The sequence below is a fragment of the Lycorma delicatula genome, chromosome 3 (assembly GCF_047948215.1).
Source record: "Lycorma delicatula isolate Av1 chromosome 3, ASM4794821v1, whole genome shotgun sequence".
Lineage (NCBI taxonomy): Eukaryota > Metazoa > Arthropoda > Insecta > Hemiptera > Fulgoridae > Lycorma > Lycorma delicatula.
Genome location: NC_134457.1, coordinates 86,223,420 through 86,236,562, shown reverse-complemented (window position 1 = coordinate 86,236,562; position 13,143 = coordinate 86,223,420). Strand labels below are relative to the sequence as shown.

Below are 13,143 nucleotides of genomic sequence, written 5' to 3'. Positions count from 1 at the left end.
CTCTAAAATAATTTTAAATGTTCTTCTGATATAATATAATTTAAACGACTGAATAATTCCCTGATTTATCAGTTGCAATAAAGCGGTAGTGTTTGGCGGCAGAAAAACTACTTTTATTTTGGGATCAGCTGTTTGGATTTCCTACGGATGACCGGGATCATTGTCTAAGTCTAAAAGAGCCTTAAAATCAAGATGTTTTGATTTTAGATATTTTTCAACTTCGGGTTTAAAAAAGTTATTGAATCAGTCCACAAAAAGTGAAACTGTAATCCACGCTTTTTTATTGGATCGCCAAAAAACTGGCAACAGCGTCTTATTTCTATTTTTCAACACTTGCTGGTTTTGGGACCTGTAAATCATTAGCGACTTAATTAAACAATCACCGGCTACATTTTCACAAAGAAAAATTGTTATTCTGTCTTTTGCAAGCTTGAACCCCCGTGCTGATCGTTCATTTATTGAGATGAAGGTCTTATCGGGCATTTGTCTCAGAAACAAGCCTGTTTCATCCGCGTTAAAAATCACTGCCTGTATTTATTATCCTCGACGATTTTTAAAAATTTGGGTAAGTTTCTGTAGCTACTTTATCTGCTTCCCTTTAATTTTTACGTTGTGTAAAGATTGCCTGAGTTTAAATTTATTAAACCAGCCTTCAATATGAAGAAACTTCGTTCTAAAGCTTGGAACGGGGTAAAAGTACCATTTTGGCACGGCCTTTGATTAAAATGATCGTACAGCCTCTTAGCTTTTTCACAAATAATAGGTCCACTTATTGGAACCCGTTTTTGATTCTGATCCAAATACTTAGTGCAGTTTCCATCTATCTTCTCAATAGCAGGATCCGTACTACGTCTTTTAACACTTTGAGATGATGAAGTGGCCGCTGAGATCCTAATGGTTCAGTTTTCTTAATGTACGGAATGGTCGATTCATTTACTACAAATCTTTAAGCAACAGAAGCTAAAGATTCACCTTCTTTAAGCCTAACTTTTTTATACAACAGCATAACTTTTTTTACCCTTTTTCTTTCATTACTACCGGTTGAAGATATTTTTAGAGTAACTCAATCCCTTTACAGTATAAAAAATAATTTTAATTAAAAAATAAATTTTATTAAAATTTAAAATCAAAAACCACGCAAAAATACAAAATAACCTACTATTCCGTTTTTACAGTAAAATAGATCCAAAAAAATTAAAATGAAATTGTAAATCGTACGGTAAGAGTCTCGCAGATATCATTTTTTCTGCTCAAAAAACAAAAATCTCTGTAATATAAATAAAACTGTTTTTAAGAAAATGATACTGATATGAAATAAGGTAAGACACTATATTTCTATTATCAAAATATCTTATTAATTTATAATTTTGTTTAAAAAAAATACATCTTAAATATATGTAACAGACAATTGATATACAATAACAGATAATAAACAATGTTTAAGCGAACCATATAAGAAGAAAAAAATACAAAAACTTGTTACCAAACTCTTTCCAGTTTCATTTCATTTATATGTAATACACATCACATTTACATAAATAATATAATTCTTATGATTATTCGTTGTTTAATAAACGAAATTGGGCCGATAAGAGTTTTGTAACAAATTTTTCTATTTTTTGCTTATTATATGGAATGCTTCGTACGTGAAACATTATTTATTATCTATTATTGTATATCTATTGTCTATTACATATATTTAACATGTATTTTTAAAACAAATTCTAAATTAATAATAGATTTTGATAATAGAAATGTAGTGTCTTACCTTTTTTGATACCAGTATCATTTTGTTAAAAACAGTTTTATTTATATTACAGAAATCTTTGTTTTTTCAGCGGAAGAAATGATATATGCGACACTTACATACGGTTTACAATTTTATTGTAATCTTTTTGAATATCACTACATTTTGTTAGATTGTTTTATTTTTTTGTGAATTACTGATTGTTATCTTATGGATTTATTATTAATATCTATTGCCTTTCTAGGACAAATATACATTTTTTTGATTTTCACAAAAATGTTTTGTTGATAGTCATATCATTCACTTTGTTAAGTGTTTCTACTGGATCTACCTCTCCACTAACTGTTCAAGAGCGAGTGGGGGCAGTCTATGGCCAGTCGCCTTCCAGATTCCGACTTGGACAGTCCAGTGCTGTTTCTAAACGTATTCTAAACGTAAATTTAAACGACATGCTGTTTCTTATACTATTTTCAATAAATACAAGTTGTAAATTATTGCATGAATATCTATTTCACCTTGCCTTAATTTTCAAACACACTTCATACCATATGGTTCTTTTTTTAATAAAAACTAGTATAACGACCTTCACGAATCGAAGATCCGTGATTGCACTTATTACTTTGTAAGTGTAACTCTCGATTTTTATCGTATCCGTGGGCATACTTTTTATATTATTATTAAATGAACGTTTTTTTATTTCTCCCTCAGTTAGTCAAATAGTTCTAATTATAGAATAAAAATTTTATCAATCGAATTTATTTCTGAAATAAATTCGATTGACTTATTTATTCTTTTTTAATAAAACTAGTATAATCTCTTGTAAACTAATACTTTTAAAGAAGTGATGGAAGTTAAAAAATTTGTTTCATCTTCAGTACTTTCATTTACATAAGAGCATTTAATAGTAAAACAAGCTGTAGTATGTTTTCTTTTAAATTTTATTATTTCAAAATACATATTTCTTGTGGCTTTAACAAGAAATACTTATTACTTTAAAGAAATACTTATTTCTTTTTTTAAGAACATTATCAAGATTTGTACGCTACTTAATACTATAAAATACTGCTATCTAGCGGCGCGATTCGTAAAGTCACCTTTATATTCGAGTAAGTCACTAATATATTCGAGTCCCGTGATTCATCAAATGGAAAAGAAGTTGTCTAACAAAATTATAAATATTTTTTGAAAGTATTCTTTATTACAAATCTAATTTAACTGAAATATTATGTTATCATGCTTATTTTTTTCCCCCATTTTCATTTCACTTTTAGGTCAGGTCATGTTTATAACTGTAAACATAGTTCGTTGACTTTGTCGTGCCGTCCAGAGTTCTGCGGACTCTCACCGGCGAAGTTCTAACGAACTTTGTGATTAACGATCACACCCGGAAAGATCAAGAATACTATATTGAATAAAACACTTCCTTCGTATTTACAACACGCACACAGTAATAACCGTTACGCGACGTTACTTCTACTAAACTGAATTACTTTACAGTACGTACTGAACTGTTGTAAACTGAAACTCTGTATGTCCAATGTTGACAATTTATTTATTAAAATAACGTTACAATAACATTTATTTATTTAGGTGACTCATATCATATCCGTCATTGAAAAACAAATACGATGGAGAAATTTCTCTACTTTATCTTTAAAAACAAACACACACTGTGGTAGTGTATCTACTGTACTGTGCAGTACAGTAGATACAGTACCACAGTGTATATTCGTACTGTATTAAATTATTATTTTTTTAATGTACGATAATATTTTTATTTTTTAATGCAATACATAATGTAATGTACGCAAATACGGAATATTTTAGCTGCGAATATAGAAAAGAAATGGCCAAATATTGCACCGCGAATAACGAAATCGCAAGTACGGGGAGCGCGAGTAAGGAGATTTCACTGTATTTATACACTTTCTCCGTTAAAGCCACTACTGACAAGGAACGGAGGAGGTGGTGTAGCGACCGGACACGCTACGTTGGCGGGATCTTTTCCCCTGGGGGGGAGGGGGGGGAATCGAGATGTATTTATACACTCCGGACGAGTCCTACAGTGAAGGCAATAAGCTGTTATTAAATCACCGATCTAAATGTCTACCGAGGCATTTACATCGGTGGCATCCCAACGAGGCCAGGCTTATTACTATGAGATGTAAAAAGTCAGAGGGCGATAGACGACTCCCGTCAAAGCCCAACAGGGTAACGAACTTGGGGGGGGTGATGGCGACCGGAACCGGAACGTCACTAAGCGGGTGTCTTCCCCTACGGGGTTGGGATGTATTTTACTCAGAATAATAACACATACATTTATTCTCTTATATCGAAAAGTAATTTATATACATAAAATCCTTAAATAAGTCTATCCGTTAAGGATTCATATGACACCATTTTTCTAGAAAATTTAATTCTGTGATTAGTGGTAGACTTCAACAATTAATATCAAATCATTCGTTAAAGCGTTATTTAAAAAGGTTTTACGAAGTGGAAAGTACACTGATCCATCTCTTAGTGGTCCCCATTTTTAAAAGAAATATTTAATTTTGTTATTGAATGTGCATATCGTTCCACCTTCAGTACAAATAGACAAAATCCCTATAAGGGAATCCGGAACGAAGATGGCATAACGGTAATAGAAAAAAAGACTGTTGAACAAACGGCAATAGAGCTTCCGAAAGCTCAGAGGATTCCAAAAGAGAGGAGGAGCACTTAACCGCCCAAAAATTTCATCGGGAAATGCATCCAGTCTAGACTTGGATGCAATACTTCCCACTCCATTTGAGCCAGTAATATCACCCGATACCAGCCGCAAAACTTCTTCCCTGATATCGAAGATGGTCGAAATTCCATCTCCGAGGTCTCAGACAACCTGTCATCAGAGGTGGAGGCCGTCAAAAGGATGATAAAAGGTCAGAAAAAGGTTGGCCTAAAGGAAAACGTAGACTATAAACATATGTCTTGTGTAACGTCAAGAGGACTGTTTATTGATGTTCTTTTTGTGTATTTTGGGTATTCAAAACTACTGACGAATTTATTTTAAGGATTTTTTTAATAATTGCGGGATCTTTGAAGCCGTTTAGATAATTTCAATAAGACTTTTTTTAGAAATGGACTGTATGTTTTTTAGTGGCAAGGGCTCAATACACCTTTGTCTTCATGTGTTTTTGGGGGTTTAATGTTCTATTTTTTTTCAGGATGATCTGTTTGACTAAACCGGTCTTTTGACTTGGTCGCTACAATTTATCGGGATGGGAGATGTTATTCAATTTTGGACACGGATTAATGACCGTAGTAGTCGATGCTCGCTATCTCAAAAAAATATAACTAATGCCCTGAGATATATCATCCCTACGTTCGTAACATACAATCTACGTTCCACTTCTAGGGCGGTTACCGTTGTCCTCAGTACAATATATAAAGTGATCTACAGGGCTCGGAATATTTTTCGACGTGTGATCTATTTTTAGATTTTAGATTTATTTTTTTTAAATTTTTTAACACTAAAGAAAGTATTAAATTGTACGCTCTACGCTGGGGAAGTTTAACATAATTGTTACAATTTTTTTAATAATGCTCACTTCCAATGGAGTGTACGTTAATCAATGTAATTTAAATTGACTAACATTTACTTTAAATATTTAATAAAAAAAAGTATTTAAAGTAACATTTTAAAGTGTTTAATAACCAAATATCTACACGAAAGAAAATTGACAACAGTTGTAGGACTTTCCCGTCACGCGACTAAAGCCGCGTGCTGGCAAAGTTCTACAACTCTTGGTTGTTTTTAATGCACATCTTACATACACATACAAAAACAACTTAATTTAAAATATTTATCATTTTATTTAAATATAATGTTTTTTCGTTTATTTACTTCAATGATTCTAACTAAAGCGCGCTCGCGCATACCGTATTTAATTCGCGCGGATATGGTGGTACTAGCGGCGGCGGTCGGCACTAACCTAACTAATGTAATTTAGAATAATTTTTTTAGCACAGCCCGTTGGTGTATATAATATAAAAATATATAAATTATAATTTCGCTCACCAACCAATGTAATTAATTATTATGTTCTAGCGCTTTCAGAAGTTATTTTCCATCTTCAGGAATATCTGATAAACTTGTATATAAGTATTCTAACCAACTTCTAAGTAACTTGACGATCGATTGTTAGATTTATGAAAATTTTATTTTATTTTAATTTTAATCTACATCAAATTAATATGTGAAGCGAATACGTTCCTGAAGATAGAAAAATAACATCCGAAAGCGCTAGAACATAATAATTAATTACATTGGTTGGTAAGCAGAATTATAATTTATATATTTTTCTTTCTTTCTTTCTTTTTCCTGTTTAACTCTCCGGTAACTACCGTTCAGATAATACTTCAGAAGGATGAATGAGGATGATATGTATGAGTGTAAATGAAGTGTAGTCTTGTACATTCTCAGTTCGACCGTTCCTGAGATGTGTGGTTAATTGAGGAACACCGGTATCCACGATATACTATTCAAATCCGTGTAAAAATAACTGGCTTTACTAGGATTTCAACGTTGGAACTCTCGACTTCCAAATCAGCTGATTTGGGAAGAGGCGTTCACCACTAGACCAACCCGGTGGGTAATTTATATATTTTTAAACTAATGTAACTTCACAACTTACATAGAGCAAATTTCGCCTGTACGATTGGTCGGCCGGCAGCTGGTGTAGCCGCGAGGCTTAATGCACTAGGTAACCGGATGATCGAGTTACTTTTTTACACTTTAAATATTAGTCGTTTATTTAATTCTATTCCTCACCTGTGATGTCACAACATAGCAGTAGTTAGGGGATTTTTTTGAGTAGGGGAGGGATTTTACAAAAATTCTTTTGCAGTATTGTCATTGTTTAATCGTTAACAAATGTTCCTAAGAAAAATGTGACCTTAATTAGGCGAAATCTCGAGATACTGAGGGTGACCTTAGTCTACAGTCTCATCCCCTTGACCTTTTTAAGTTGAAAATTTAACGGCATCAGTGCTCCACATATAGAAATAATCTGACTTATTTGGTCAAAATCGTTCCTGTAGTTCTGGAGACGTAAGGTGATTTAGAGGCCAACACCGAATACACGTACATCCAAATATGAATATCCGGAAAATTTCTACCCGGTTTTATGGGTTCCTTAGGTGTCAAGATCCGGTGAAAATCGCATATGCTCAAACTGGATCGATTGCAATACTTTTCCTTCTAGAGCTATGGCTCTGCTGTAGCGCTAGACAGGGAAGTAAAAGTAAATTTTCTTTTAACAAAGGTGTCGCCAAAAAACTTTAATCTTCTAGTAAATCAACGGAACCTGCTCCAGCTGACGCATTCTAGTACCCTTTTTGCATGACATACGGTTCCGTCATTTTTTATAGTACTATACATTCTTCGACTAATTTAATGTTCAATAATTGTTTACAAAAGTAGCAAATGTATTTTTGTTAACAGTGATTTTACGAGTAAAGTAATATTACAATTTTTTAAATTAATTATAATTGAAATAATTACATTTCAAAATAAAAAAATAATTAACATATAATATTTCGATGCTTTAATTAGAATTACACGCATTTACTACTTTATCATAAATACATTTTACAAAAGAATATTATAATAAATTTACAGTTATCTCATCAAGAAGTAGCATTTATTAATTTTTAATGCAATATTTTGCCGAACCACTTATGAATCACAATAAGTTTAGTTCACTGATCTTATAATTAATCTTTAGAAAAATAAAAAATTACACAATTAACAAAAATAGAAAAAACAAACTACTATGAGATCTATAACGGAGACATCATCATCTAACTTGCTATATTTTTGAGTTTCCGTATCATCAATTTCACTGTTGCTGTCATCTTCCAAAGAAATTATAAAAGGTCATTTTATTTTCAATAACGCATTCCTGTCTAATCTTCTACTTTCTTCCCTAAGATTTCTGATACGATACGCCTATTTCAATAAATGTATTTTCAAATATGTGTTTAGTAATGTCAATATTAAAAGTGACATTGTGGCTGCCAATATAACCTTTTACTTAGACGAAACCATTTCACTACCGATAAAACCTGAATAATACAAGTATGTGGAGAATTATAACGATTCATATCCTCCGTTCTTTGCAAATTCATCTAACAAATATAATTTATAACTTTCTTTTTTTTCCGTTTATAAAAGGTATTGTTGAGGTTTTTAGTTATACATAATTTAAAAAAAAAAATTAAAATACTAATGCTGTAACCATATATGTCTTCCTTGTACACCTGTTAAATTGCATATATACATGTTTTACTGCACTTCATTTAATTTTGCTGCAATTCTTTAATAAAGTGTACAGACACACAAATGTATTGTGGTGGACACTACATTGCATCACATTTTTTTGTGGTGTCCATATCAGCATTTTATATTAGTTAATATATTAACTTTGTTTCACGTCGCCCAAGTAGCTATTTGGTGTGAGAACGTCTCGGATCTGTAACAATGCACTCATTGGTCTGAATCGGACTTCATATACATATATTCCTTTTAAACTTCTTTTTTTGTAATTTAAATATATTGATTTATCAAAAATAATTATTAAACTCTGTAAAAATTTTTGAACTAAAATGAAAAGTACAGAAAATTTTATTTCACTAATAACTTCTGATGTTTTCATATTTTCTTTCAATCGGAAATTAATAATTATTAATAAATCAATATATTTAAATTTAAAAAAAAAACGAGTTAAAAAAGGAAATGAAGTCGGATTCGAACCGATGTGCCTTCTCCTTGTACGATCCAAATATTTCATTAATTAAAATTTTACTTGGCTATAACTCAGGAACCAACGAAAATAAGTACCGCTTATGATATATACCATTGAAAACCTCTCAATGAGGTCTTATTACTGCAGTTAAGAAAGTCCATAATCCAAATTTTTTGAATCTTGGGCTTTTTTGGACACTTTTGGTTCAGTCTATTGCAATCAAAAGAGGAGGTGCACAACTAGATGTTAACAACAGTCCTAAATCAAAAATTTCAACATTCTACGGCTAATCGTTTTTGAGTTATGCGAGATACATACGTACAGACGTTATGTCAAAAATAGTCAAAATGGATTCAAAATTGTCAAAATGGATATTTTCGTTGAAATCTGATAACCGAAATTTTTCGCGATTACAATACTTGCTTTACTTCGTACAAGGAAGTAATAATTGGTTCAAGGGTAATAGTTTAGTACAATTATATTGGTAGTAATAATAATAATAGTAAATACTCGTATTGTTAATAAAATTGCTTTTAACATCTACTTGCGGCAAAAATGTTTGCGGAGGACGGTAAAAGGCAGTAAAACGGATTCTGTTATGTGAAAAATGGTAGGAAAAAATGTTTTTAGAATGGTTAGTAGACAGCAATTGAGCAGCAAGGCGTCATATTCTGTTGTGAAACGTTTATTTTCAATCTATTAATATATTATATTAATATATTATATTAATATATAATATTAATATAACGTTCTATTAATAACGGCTGAAGGAGAGATTTTTCCCATTTAGTCGTTTAAAATTGACTCATAAAAAGTAAGATTTAGAATCAGTCCAGTTAATATCTAAAGCGACTTTGAGACTTGTCTAATTTTTAAATTCTTGTATCTTTTATATTCCACATATAAGCTTACAAATGGTTTTTTTCTTAATATTATTATTTTTTACTGTATATCTTAATTATTTTTTACTTTCCTCTCATCATAGCTCTAAAGCTATGCTGCAATAACGAAATTGTGGTAATCAGTCAAAACATGAAGTAATGGTTTTTTCGATGTTTCATAACCCAGGGGGCCATAAAAAATGGAAGGAGTAATGTTCCTGCTCACTTACGTAAGTATACATATGTACGTATGTTGGCATGTTTAAAGCTTAATAACGTTTGATGGGATAAACCAATTTTGACGAAATTTTGTACATAGGTTCAAGTACGAGAATATGAAGCATATACTTGGTAAAATTTTGAGGTCAATATCTCACGGGGGAGGATTTGAAGGTTAATTTTACCCGACTTTTGCAAATGTACATTAAGCTTAATTTAGGCATGCATGCTCATCTTACCATTTTTATAAAGTATTGCCCCATAATTCCCCCTTCCTTCTCCGAAAATCAAAAAAGGCTATATTTTTATTTTAACTGAATTTTTTTCATGTCTTTCTAGGTATAGTAGTAGTGCAAGGGCAAGGGACCCGTACAAAAAACCTGTGGGACAGAAGTGTTGTTGGGGGAGCCGATAAATTTTTAAGAATATCGATTTTTGAATTTTTCCAAACTTTTTTTGGTTTGACATATAATGATAATGTCACAGTAAAACTTAATTATAAATTACCCCTAATCCAGAAAAGGAATCTTGGGTAACTTTTTTTCACTAAATAAGAATAAATAACCAATGATAGGAAAGTATTACAACTTTGTTTTCAGCTTTTTTTAACTATCGCTGTCCCTAAATCGGTATATGAGAATACGGTACCGCTCTTTTATATCTTTATTTAATAATAATTTTGTGCTTTCATTTCTTTAGTTCCACTTTTAAATATATAATCGATGGATGAACCCGTTACGTGATAAAAATCCACCATAACAAAAAAAAGAAACCAAAATATATTATTCGACAATATGTCGTTTGACAATCGTGATTTGTAGTATGCGATTTGTATTATTGAAATAACATATTTTTTTTAATTTTCTTTTGTTTTAAATGTATTTTGAATTCACTTTTCTTGTAACATTGCTACTTCTTATTTGAATTACTACCTGTCTTTCTTTATTGTATCCACAAAGAGAAAAGACTTAGATGTAATTTATTATAATGGTTGAAAATTTTGAGTGAAACGATTTACAATAATTTATTATCCTTTTATTGATGATGACGTAACTAAAGTTAGTGAAATTTGACATTTTCATTGATGTAATTTTTAACCAGTTAGTGAATACAAACAGAGATTAATTTTACTGGCAATAAGACAGTAAAACAATTAATCTTGTAAAACATCAAAAATTTCCATGAAATAACCGCGGTTTCTTAGTATGTCCTGTCAATAAAACAAATTCTACCTTAAAAAGTAACAGAAAAACATTGAATAATCAATCATAATGAATTTAACTTAAAAAATAATTTATTATTTAATAATTTATTTTTTTTAAAGGTCATACTTAACGGACTCGGGTTCGTCTGGCTGTTAGGTACAAATTTATTATATTAAACATTAATTGGTGTTATTATTTTCAGTCTGTCTACCTGACGGGCACGATCTCCATAAGACGATCGTTAAACTTAACACGCCTTTTTTTCTTCCTGAAGAATTAAATCTTTTTTGATTGAATACTGGTGCAATTTGGTATCGTTCTTCGGTCTTACTGCGAAAGAAAAATTAGTAGAAAGGTGTTCACTTGAATGTTATATAGATAGTAATAATTTATAAAAGGAATAGTTGTGGTTTTTTTACTGCTTGTTTGTGTTAGCTAAATAAATGTTTTCTTTCTGGGGTAAGATCTATAGGGAATAATTTATTTTAAAACCTAAGAGAATTTTTTTTATCATCCGTGTTTTTGCTGTTATTTTCCATTTCTTTCTTTTCTTAGCTAACCTTCTAAGTTCTAATATCTAAGTTCTAATACCTTCGTACCTAAAATATTTGTTATTACATTCCAACTTTGTTTTCTCATAAAAATCCCTATTCCATCAGTTTAACTAAATTGTGATGTGTTAAAACATGGCCTATCACCTTAGTTCGTCTTTTTATAAGAGTCTGATAAAAACTTCTCTCTTGTTTTCATTTTAAACACACCTTCATTTCGTATTTTATCAATTCTTCTAATTTTCAACATCCTTCTGTAAATAGTATGTCAAATGCCTTTATTCTTTACCTTTTTTCCTACCGTCCGTTTTTCACAACCATAAAACGTTACATTTCATATAAATGTTTTCAAGAACTTTTTCACATTTTTAGATCTGCATTCGATACTAGCACAGTCCTTTTTAAATAAAAGCTCTCTTTGTTCGTGTCGGGCTCTTTTTGATGCATGCTTTATTTAGTACACCTTTGTAATTTTATTACCAAACCTTTGTAATTTTTTTTGTTTTTTTCATCTACCTTAATATTTAATTCTTCATTAACTTCCTTTTCAGTTCATTACTTTCTTCTTAATCTTATTCATTTTTTAACTGAGTTTCTCTGCTAGGAATATATCCAAACCTCTTTGTATGATGGTTAAACGACCAATATAATCACCGAATCTTAACATTTTTATTTACAATCGAGGAATAGTTATTCCATACTCAAGAGTTTTCCTTCAATTCCTGTATTTCTTTTCCACGTACAAGTTGCAAAGCAACGAAGGTAAACAGTGACATAAGTTCCTTACATCACTCCTTTCTTACCCTTTATTTATTACTCTTATCTGATTTAAGTACGAATCGTAAATCTTCTTTCCCAATTTATTTAAATAAAAAGTTTTATAAAATGTTAAACGGTTTTTTAATTTTACATTACTATTGCGAATATTTGAAGCGTTTATTGAAAGGATTCAAAACGTACATAAGCTTCCATTATAGAAAACAATTTCCGAATCGAATAATACATTTAAAAAAAAAAATACAACTGCAAAAAGCAAAAGTATTCTGAAGGATATATACTTTAAATTGACAAAAATAAACGAGAGTAGTAACCAGTATTTGTGTTAGTAGTAGTAGTAGTAGTAGTAGTAGTAGTAGTAGTAGTAGTAGTAGTAGCAGCGTTAAAAGTGACGCTCAAATAACTGCGATTCGAGCCTGCTCGGTTCGGTTTTAAGTTGATCACCTGATGCATATTAATTGAAAAAAAAAATATATATAATTATAAAGAAGAACAATGTTTAAAAAGAAGAACAATGTTTAAAATATATTTACAAAAACAACTACTAAAAAGTAAAAAAAATTATTTCTTTAATTTCTGATTACGTGTCATTTTTATTCAGCAATGAAAGAATTTACGGGTTTTTCGAAATATGTATGGAAATGTATATCTTGGGAGAGTAATAAAATTTTGTGTAGTTTTTCATGCAATTTTTTGTGCATAATTTTTAACACTATGACATATCAAGCAGGCAATTGCCTGACTCTATACATTAATAAAGCATGCGGTTCTGTTATTGTTAATATTAATACAAAAATATTTATCTATTGACATAACGTATTTATTCAATTTGTTTAATTTAATTATTTATTAATTGTATTTAAATAAGATTTTAGAGAGATGTAGGCTGTAAACAGCACAAGATTTTTGTGGATTAAATTATGGCTGTAGTAAAAAAACGTTACATTACTGAAATTCTTTCTGCTGCAAATAAGTTAC

At 30.6% G+C, this 13,143-nt stretch overlaps 1 protein-coding gene across 5 annotated transcripts in view; it reads left to right on the top strand.

Annotated features, from left to right (window-relative positions):
- Positions 1-13,143, top strand: part of LOC142321764 (adipokinetic hormone/corazonin-related peptide receptor variant I-like) — a 737,321-nt gene that overhangs the window by 233,620 nt on the left and 490,558 nt on the right. Inside the window, exon 4 of one of the 5 annotated variants that reach the window (XM_075360129.1) lies at positions 9,601-9,643. The exons of the other annotated variants lie outside the window; for them this stretch is intronic. The gene's annotated coding sequence lies outside the window, so the exon portion shown is untranslated. The remainder of the gene's footprint in view (positions 1-9,600; positions 9,644-13,143) is intronic. 5 annotated transcript variants of the gene reach the window in all.